Genomic DNA, 8857 nt, shown 5'->3' with positions numbered 1-8857 from the left:
GTGATGGTTGATGGTTGTCTGAGTGATTCGTTTGAAGTCAAGTCCGGAGTAATTCAAGGTGGTGTTCTATCGCCTTTACTATTTATATTGGTCATTGATTACATTATGAAACGCGTTGGAACAGAAACCGGTGCAGGTATACTTTGGGGAGAGAACAGGAAACTTTTGGATTTAGATTATGCAGATGATATAGTTTAGATTTGTGATGGGCCAGAAGAGATGCAGAGAGTGTTGGACTGTTTGGTGAGTGAAGGTCGCAAGGTGGGTTTGGTTATTAATTGTGGAAAAACTGAAATAATCAATATGAATATGGAAAATGCGCAGGAATGTGTAATTGGAGGTATGGTTGTAAAGCAAGTTGATAGGTTTAAATATTTAGGTACTTATTTAGCCAAGGATGGTTCTTTGAACTTTGAATTCGAGGAAAGGTTAAAGAAGGCTAATCAGGCAATGGGAATGCTTAAAAATATTTGGAATAATAACAATTTTTCTGTGCATACAAAAATCAAACTTTATAAGGTAATGGTTAGGAGTATCTTAATTTATGGACACGAGTCTTGGTACAGCACAGTGACTATGGAAAATAAATTCTTGGTATTTGAAAATAAAGCACTTAGAAGAATATTAGGAGTTAAGTGGTGGGAAAGGATACCAAATAGTAGAATTAGAGAAATAACGGGAGTGCAGCCGATCGATGAATATGTTAGATTCTCACGATGGAAGTGGCTAGGACATGTGTATAGGAGACAGGGAATAGTACGAGGTACACCAGGGTGGGTGGCACTTGGTAGGAGAGGTAGAGGAAGGCCAAAAGAGACGTGGGTGAGGACAATGAGACGGGAAGCTGGAGATGAGTGTTGGGGAGATCTTGAGGAGTTAGCACAAGATAGGATGTGGTGGTGTGAGTTCATCGAGGCCCTATGCATCCCCGAGGGTGCCACAGGAAATGATTGATTGATTGATTGCTATATCACAGATTTTTGTTAACCTTTCCTTTGTGTACCTTTTTCTTATCTAGAATAGCGGGAGCGGGAGCGCCGCTACATTTCGTATCAAGTAGCGAAACCAGTAACGCCATTCCTTTCTCGAGCTAGTAACGGGAATGGGAGTGCCGCTACTTTTTATTAGTAGCGTTCCCAGCACTGCATATGACAGAGTGGATAGACTAGGAGAGTGGAAAATTAATAACACAAGGAGTAAATAGAAAGCTGCTGAATACCATGAAGAGTATGTATGGGGGCGCTAGGGCTGCAGTGCGTGTGAATGGTGAACTGAGCGAATTTTTCAGTTTGAATGTTGGACTGAAACAGGGATGTTTCGTGTCTTCATAGTTGTTTATTTCGTTTATGGATGAAGTTATAAAGAGATACAAGGTGGAACAGTGGATGTTGAAGTGGCCCTAACGGGAGAGGGCAGCATTTGGAAACGTTCAGTTCTGTGGTTTGTAGATGATACTGTATTGTTGAGTGAAGACGAAGGGGAACTGCAAGGCTTGGCGAATGAGTTTAGGAGAGTATGTGAGAAACGGAATCTAAAAGTGAATGTAGGGAATAGTAAAGTTGTCTTCGAGAGAAATAAACTCACTCAATGTACAGTGAGGCTGGATGGTAAGGAGATAGAAAATGTGTGCATTTAATTACCTGGATAGTGTGATGAGTAAGGATGGAAGGTTATGGGATGAGGTGCTTGAAAGGATGCAGCAAGGAAGAAAGGTTGCTGGTTCATTGAAAGCAGGGATAAGAAATAGGGACGTGAGCATGGAAGTAAAAAAAAAATGATGCATTATAGTACTGTGATACCAACTCTAGCCTATTTAAGCGAAGCTTGGAAGTGTGAAGGACGCAAGTCAAGAGTGGGAGCAGTGGAATGTGTTATTTATATTATTAGAAGCATGTGGAATTTCATGGATAGACAGACTGACTAATGAGGAAGTGAAGAAACATTGTGATGTGGATGTGATAAAATGCATTAGCAGAAAATTATACACTGAGATGGGATGACCATATGGAGAGGAACTTGACTTACTAGAGTGAAAAATTAATTAGGAGAGTGTATGTTAATGAGGGGGAGAGGGGGAAAGAGAGAGAGAGCCAGAGGAGGAGATGCAGGAATGGAGTGAGAGCTATATTACAGATGGGGGTGTAAGCTGAGGGGAGAGCATCGAAATGTCAGGGGACGGGGTGACATGGAAGAGATTTATTTGTGGCAACCCCTGACGGGATTAGGACGTCTGGCTGTAGATAGATAGATAGATAGACTTGTGGTATATTTTTTCTTAGGCTCACATTTGCTCGCTGCCTAAAGGCTGTATGTAATGACTCTGAAACACAAGAGATTAGCAATGACAGCACTTCGTCATGCACATAACTCACTCTCCTTACAGACATCCCTTCCTCGTTCGTACTTCGCCAGCATGGGGAAAGGGTCAGATATAATTACGGTATTCTCTCTGAGGAGAAGATACATTCCTGCAGTGGACCTATTATGGACGGTAAATTACCGTTATCAGTTACACATGACTCATGAAGTGAGTACGATAGTTTTTGCCTTACCTCAGCCGACATACCATTACCATAGTCAAGTGGTTTAAGAATTTCGCTTCATTTCAGCCAATACATCACTTTCACAATTCTTCTTACACTTTAGCCAATACAACATTCCTGCAGTCAGTTGCTTCCAGAGTGATGTTCTGTAATGTCTCACTAAGTATCCTGACGTGGGGGTGTTATTGCTGTGGGTCTCGCTCATTCAACAATTCTTTGTTAGTGTCGCTCACTCAACCACTGAAAACCACACTTCACCATTACCGCCCAGGTCAATATGCCGATGAGTTATACAAGTTGCATAAATAACAGCTTTTTCTCACCATAATTTCATCAGTCGGTGCCAAAAATAAATACGTCACTGGACTGTGTTACTTCGCTACGTACATTGTACAGTATTACTAGAAAGTTTCCCTTCACCATGATGACGCCTTTTTTATTACATTCTTGGCTCCTTCAGACGATTTTACTCATCTTGAGGGCAGGCTCTCGTACTGGAAATATTAAAGAAACCTATATCTTACTCATGCAGTATCACTAGTCCCTCTACAGCTGGGCATAATTATTGTCACAGTATCAGTAATAAAAAATAACATATGTAATCAGAGCAGTTTCTGACGGTGTCAAGAATAACAGTACAAATGATGTGGATGAACTGAACGAGTGAAAATGGATTTTGTTTCTGGCGAGCTGATAACAAGACAGTTTCTTTTATATAAAACTAAATAAAATCGCCTGGCAGAAGCAAGAAAATAAATACATCATTATCATACTGAAGCTTTAATGAAGACTAACTCCACTACAAAAGGTCTCTCTTAAGATAATTAAACTGTGATATAAATGAAAAACAAAAATTTTACAGCATATTTTAAGGATTAATAAAAATTGGCCAACCTTGGCCAAGCAGCGTCATCTGGCGGCAAAAGAAACAATAATATATGAGGTAATGACAAAGAAGTGCTAAGGAGCCATTTAATCCCACAACAATATGGAATTTATTCTTTTGATTTTGAAAAAAAAAAAAAAAAAAAAAAAAAAGGCTTTTAACAGCACAAAAGAGTACCCGAACAAGAGATACACTGTATTCCAGTCTGGAGCCGAAGTGTGGGTCTCTCTTTTGTGGAGGCGGTACAAACCACTGCCGGTGAAAGTCAAAGACATCTTTTATTTACACACACAGAAATATCTGAGTACAAAAAGTAAAAAAATGAAAAGCTTTCAATTCCTCACACATACAGTACACACACAAAAAAAAAAACTGCTACGGTGCTGGACTACAAAGGGAAACTGGCATCGTATCCGAGTCTCTCTCCTGCCTTTTATCCATATCTCCCTCGGGCTCCCATTTTTGCTTCTAACTTTCCCCATGAAGCAAAGATTTTTTTTTTTTTTTTTTTTTTTTTTTTAAGAAGCTCGGCAACGTTGTGACATATTGGCTGACAGGCTGGACCTAAACCACGTAACAGATGTATTTTGCCAGTGACATAGTCACGAGAAGAGAATTCGTAGAAAACAAGTTCGCATTGATAAAACTGAGGCATTGGCAGCAGGACACCAGCAAAAACAAAGGTGGTCATCGTAGGAATGTTTTCATTGTGTGTGTGTGTGTGTGTGTGTGTGTGTGTGTGTGTGTGTTGTACTTCGAAAATATCGCTTTTTCGACGTAGTCGCTCCCTGACGCTCTGACATGGCTTAGAAGTAAATGAATATCCAAGTGTTTGTCTTTCCTTCCATCAGTTATGACCTGCTTTAACGCTGAAATAACTTGAAACAATATAGAAATAATAAAGTTCATATTTTCTGAATGCATTCGTTTTAAATACATATCTCTGGAAACAGTATGTGTGACACCCTGAAGCATCATTGAAGTACGGCTATTAAACAGTGACCATTCAACCACTTTCGCTGGAGGACGTCTTACATTACTCACTCTTACTGTCTCCAGATGATTTCATGCAGCTTAAGATACATTTTACAAGCTTCAGACGTTGGATATGACATTCATTAATATCTCCAGTACAAGTGGTATATCTTATAATGCTTGGCAAGAATAAAACATGAAGTCATAACGTAAATGCGTAATAAATCATGTAAACTCAATATAGGATTAACCTATAACAAACAGAGTAGCTATAGTCTACTGTGATACGATGAAATATCGACAACAGATATATACTCTTGCATCTCCGCTCCATGAACACTGAATATCAGTCATATTTGAAGCAGTCTACGCTGGTGACACTGACTTGGGGCCAAACACAGGCATCAGCTTCAGATTCTGCGTATATACCACACTAATTATCAAAGCGTATGGAAAAAAAAAAAGCCTAGAGGCAACAGGACTTGTTGCCAACAACATACCGCCTTCCAAACAAACCCACGCAATAATAAGAAAAATATCATTGTTACGATCGCATCTTATGACACAATTCTTAGTTTCTAAGGCCATTTCATTTACAACAGTATAGAGACATGGACATGGGTGTTCACCACTGTTGCGTTTTCTGCACGAAATCTAAATTAAACCTCAGAGTAATGAGCTTCAGCCACAGAACGGTCTGCCAAACAATCAGTAAGGATCATAGCTCTGACATGCAACTAGTCAAATTCCCATCTCTGGACGCTATCACAAACCTATCTTATTAACCCCCACCCACACACACACACACACACTTTATTATTAAAATTCGTGGTCGCATTAAGTTTTCCTCTCTTGTGATGCTTATGAATGAATGATGAACAGATTAGGGCACATGGAACCTAGGGTAGCCAGTGTTCCATTTTCATTCCTTCACTGCTTTGTAGTTCGGTATTCATCGAGTTACTGCTTTAGGATTTTATATTTTTTCATTCTCTCTCCATGACTTTAAATGATAAAATATGGGAAAACAAACTAGTTGACAACAAAATGGGGCTGCCTTGTTTCTTTTGTCAGAAGGTGGCTGTAAAATATATATCTATCATCCAGTCCTTTATAGCCCCTCAGAAGCGTAGAGGCTCTGGACTGGGCTACTACCACAGACTCTTAAGGCGAAAGGGACCAGTTGTTAACCCCTGAGGTACATTATGTGAGCAATAAAAGTCAATTACCGCCCATATAAACCCATATGGACCACATCCGGTTGGAGTGCCTTAACCTACTAGGCCACCAGGCACCTATTTGGTTACATGGCTGCCACACAACGTACTAAATGTTTGACTGGATTACAAGAAACCATTTAGGTTGTCATTTACTGTAGATTCACTTGAAAGTAACACTGCATCAAGTTACTGGATACTGGGTCACCCGAGTAATGTAATCTATCTATCTATCTATTGCCAGACGCCTCAATCCCGTTTGGGGTGGCCACAAACAAATCGCCTCCAAGTCGGCCTGTCCCCCGCCATTTCACTCCCCTGCTCCCAACTCACACCCCCTTCTCTCATATACCTCTCCACCCCATCCCTCCATCTCATCCTCGGCCTCCCCCTTCCTCTTTCCCCCTCCACCTCACTCACATACACTCTCTTCGTCAGTCTTTCACCCTCCATCCTCTCCACATTGCCAAACCACCTCAGTGTGTTCCTCATAACGCTTCCTATCACATCCACATCCACACCACAACGCTCCTTTATATCCTCATTCGTTGTGTAGATCAGATATTCATTCTTAGATCTTTAGTGGAAAAGTTTCTAGAGAAGGGAAAGAAGTTGTATGCGGCTTTCATGGATTTGGAGAAAGCATATTGTCACGAATCAATTCGCGACATTTCCCTTTTGTGAGAAGCCGCGAACTATTAGTGGAAAACTCACTGTTTTTCGTTCAGTTAACCGCTCATTCGGACGGAAGCTTTGTCAAATCAGTTTTTCATTGTCATACGTGATCGTCTCTGTGTGAGACATTAGCGCTTCCGATGAGCGATTGTTTTGGGTGCGTTTCGCTCACTCGACCGTTAGAAAATACGGCTTAGTGCTCCGCCTTTCTTTCCCACGATTTGAATTCAGTCTTGTGTTTGCTGTGACGGAGAAAGGGTCTGTGCTCAGAAGTGGAGAGGTCAGCTAGCACCCCAAGCTCCATTAGTTCAGTAATCCCAGTACTCCCACCTTAGTGGTGATACATAGCATTCATCGACTGGTATTTCTTTTGTGTATTTTGTAGTTTTAAGAGCTTAGTTAAGGTGTTTTTCCCTAGGCGTAAGTATTTAGCTTCTGTGTGAGTGAGCGAGTGCGTCTCATTGTTTTGAAATGTAATGTTAAATTTATTTTTGTAATTAATAAATTTAACAGTTCTATTTCTTGAGCTTAATGTAGAGTAAAAATCTTGTTTCATTTCTCCATAATTAAGCTTATTTTCCATACAGCTCCTAGCTTGCATAAACGTTTACTATTCATAACTGGTACTTAGACCAGTCTTGTATTAACTTAAAATCCGTTGTGCCAGGAGTTAATGCATCAGCAAGAACCTGATGTTGTTATTATTAGTATTAGTTATTTATTGTCAGGGGTGATGTAACTTTCTCCAGAGGCTAACAGTACAGTAATTCAGCAATTGTGAGTAATTAGTCTCTGCTGTGTACTGTTGAGAAAGTTTATAAATTCTCGTTCTCAGAGAATCGTGCTAAGCCAGCGTAAAGTAATCGTTGCTTGATGTAGCAAGACAACCATTGTCTCTGCTCTTCAATATTATTGAATATTATATTATCAAATTAAATAACATTTAACCATTTATTTCAAAATTACCGTGATATTATAAAAACCCCGTGACAATTGGCGACCTCATTCCAGGATATTAACTCCTAGCTATAAAGCTATTCACGAGATAGTGCTCACTCATTCATATTTAGGTATTTATAATTAAAGTTTATAGGCACAAGTTTACTGGTGTTTACCGTTAATTTAGCAAGTGAATTTTTGCTTTATTAATCAATAGAGTACCTAACTCTAGTTTATGCTTGGTAACGCCAGACGATTTTATTCGCTCCTGGGAAGTCGGCGTACCCATTGTGTTTATTATTGAGTCTTCCCAGTCATTTACATTTTTTATTATTCTTTGCCAGTTAACTAGATAAGACTGGTCACTACTAGCTTGTGTCTGTATTCTTTATTTGTATTATTAGCATTCGTTTGCTTAATAAATTAGCGCCATGGCAGCCAGTGCTTATGTACAGGAAGCCAAAGATATGGGTCTCACTGACCCAGAGAAAATACAGAGTTACGTTCTCTCACGGTTCAATTACGAGCAAGAACGTGAGAAAGATGCTCGTGAAGAGCGTAGGATTCAGCGCGAATACGAGCGAGAACAGCGCGAACACGAGCAGAAACAACGCGAGCTCGAGTTAGAAAAAGAGCGAGAACAGCGCGAACACGAGCGAGAACAGCGCGAACACGAGCGAGAACAGCGCGAATACGAGCGTGAACAACGAGACAAAGAACGAGAACATGAACTTGAAGTGCTGAAGCTCAAGCGAGATTCCTTGGCTTCAGACACGTCTGGTGCAGTTGGTCCAAGCTCCACGAGCGTTCTTCCTGCACATGTCCTGGCGACCCCACGCATCAAGCTTTCTTCATACAAGGAAAGCGAGCGAATCTAGCCGTACATAGCTCGTTTTGAGGACATGGCAGACATGTATCAACTGGATGAGGCAGCTAAGCGGATCCAATTTCTTAGTTTATTTGAGGGCCCTGCCCTCGATATTCTCCACAGAATTCGTGGAGACAATCTCACATATGAGATGATGAAAGCTGCACTCATTAAGGCGTATGGTCTCACAGTAGACGACGCCAAAGTTCAGTTCATGCGAGCTCGTCTCCAAGACAAGGAGACAGCTGTTCAGTTCCTTGATCGTCTCACAGCTTACTTAAATGAGTGGATGGAGAAAGATGAAACTCCTTCCACGTGCGAGGGGATAATTGACCTTATGCTGCGTACACAGCTAGAGAGGTCGTGGCCTGCTGAGCTCATAGCACAGCTTAAGATCTGCCAGGTGAAAGATGCCAGCCAAATGGCAGAGAAGGCTGACGCATTCTTTACTGCATACGGGTATCAAGCTCGTAAGCAAAACACCTGGAGTAGAAAAGATACTGCCAAGTCTGGGAAGCCGTCTCAGACTGAATCCCAGCACCAAGGCCGTTCTCAGAGTAATGGCCAAGGTCCAAAACCACAGAAGGACCAGGGGCAAAACACTCAGAAACCTGAGTGGAAGGGGTACAACAAGTACCCTAATCAGCAGCAGTATCAGCCACGCAACCGACCGTCGGGACAAACTTTTTCACCACCAGCTCAAAAGAGGCAGGAAGCGAATGCAGCCTTCATTCCTCAGCAGCAGCCTGGTGGT

The sequence above is a fragment of the Coenobita brevimanus genome, chromosome 34, assembly GCF_032717465.1.
Source record: "Coenobita brevimanus isolate Jiangsu-jjx chromosome 34, ASM3271746v2, whole genome shotgun sequence".
In the NCBI taxonomy this organism is placed as follows: Eukaryota; Metazoa; Arthropoda; class Malacostraca; order Decapoda; family Coenobitidae; genus Coenobita; species Coenobita brevimanus.
Note: the sequence above shows the minus strand (reverse complement) of the source record.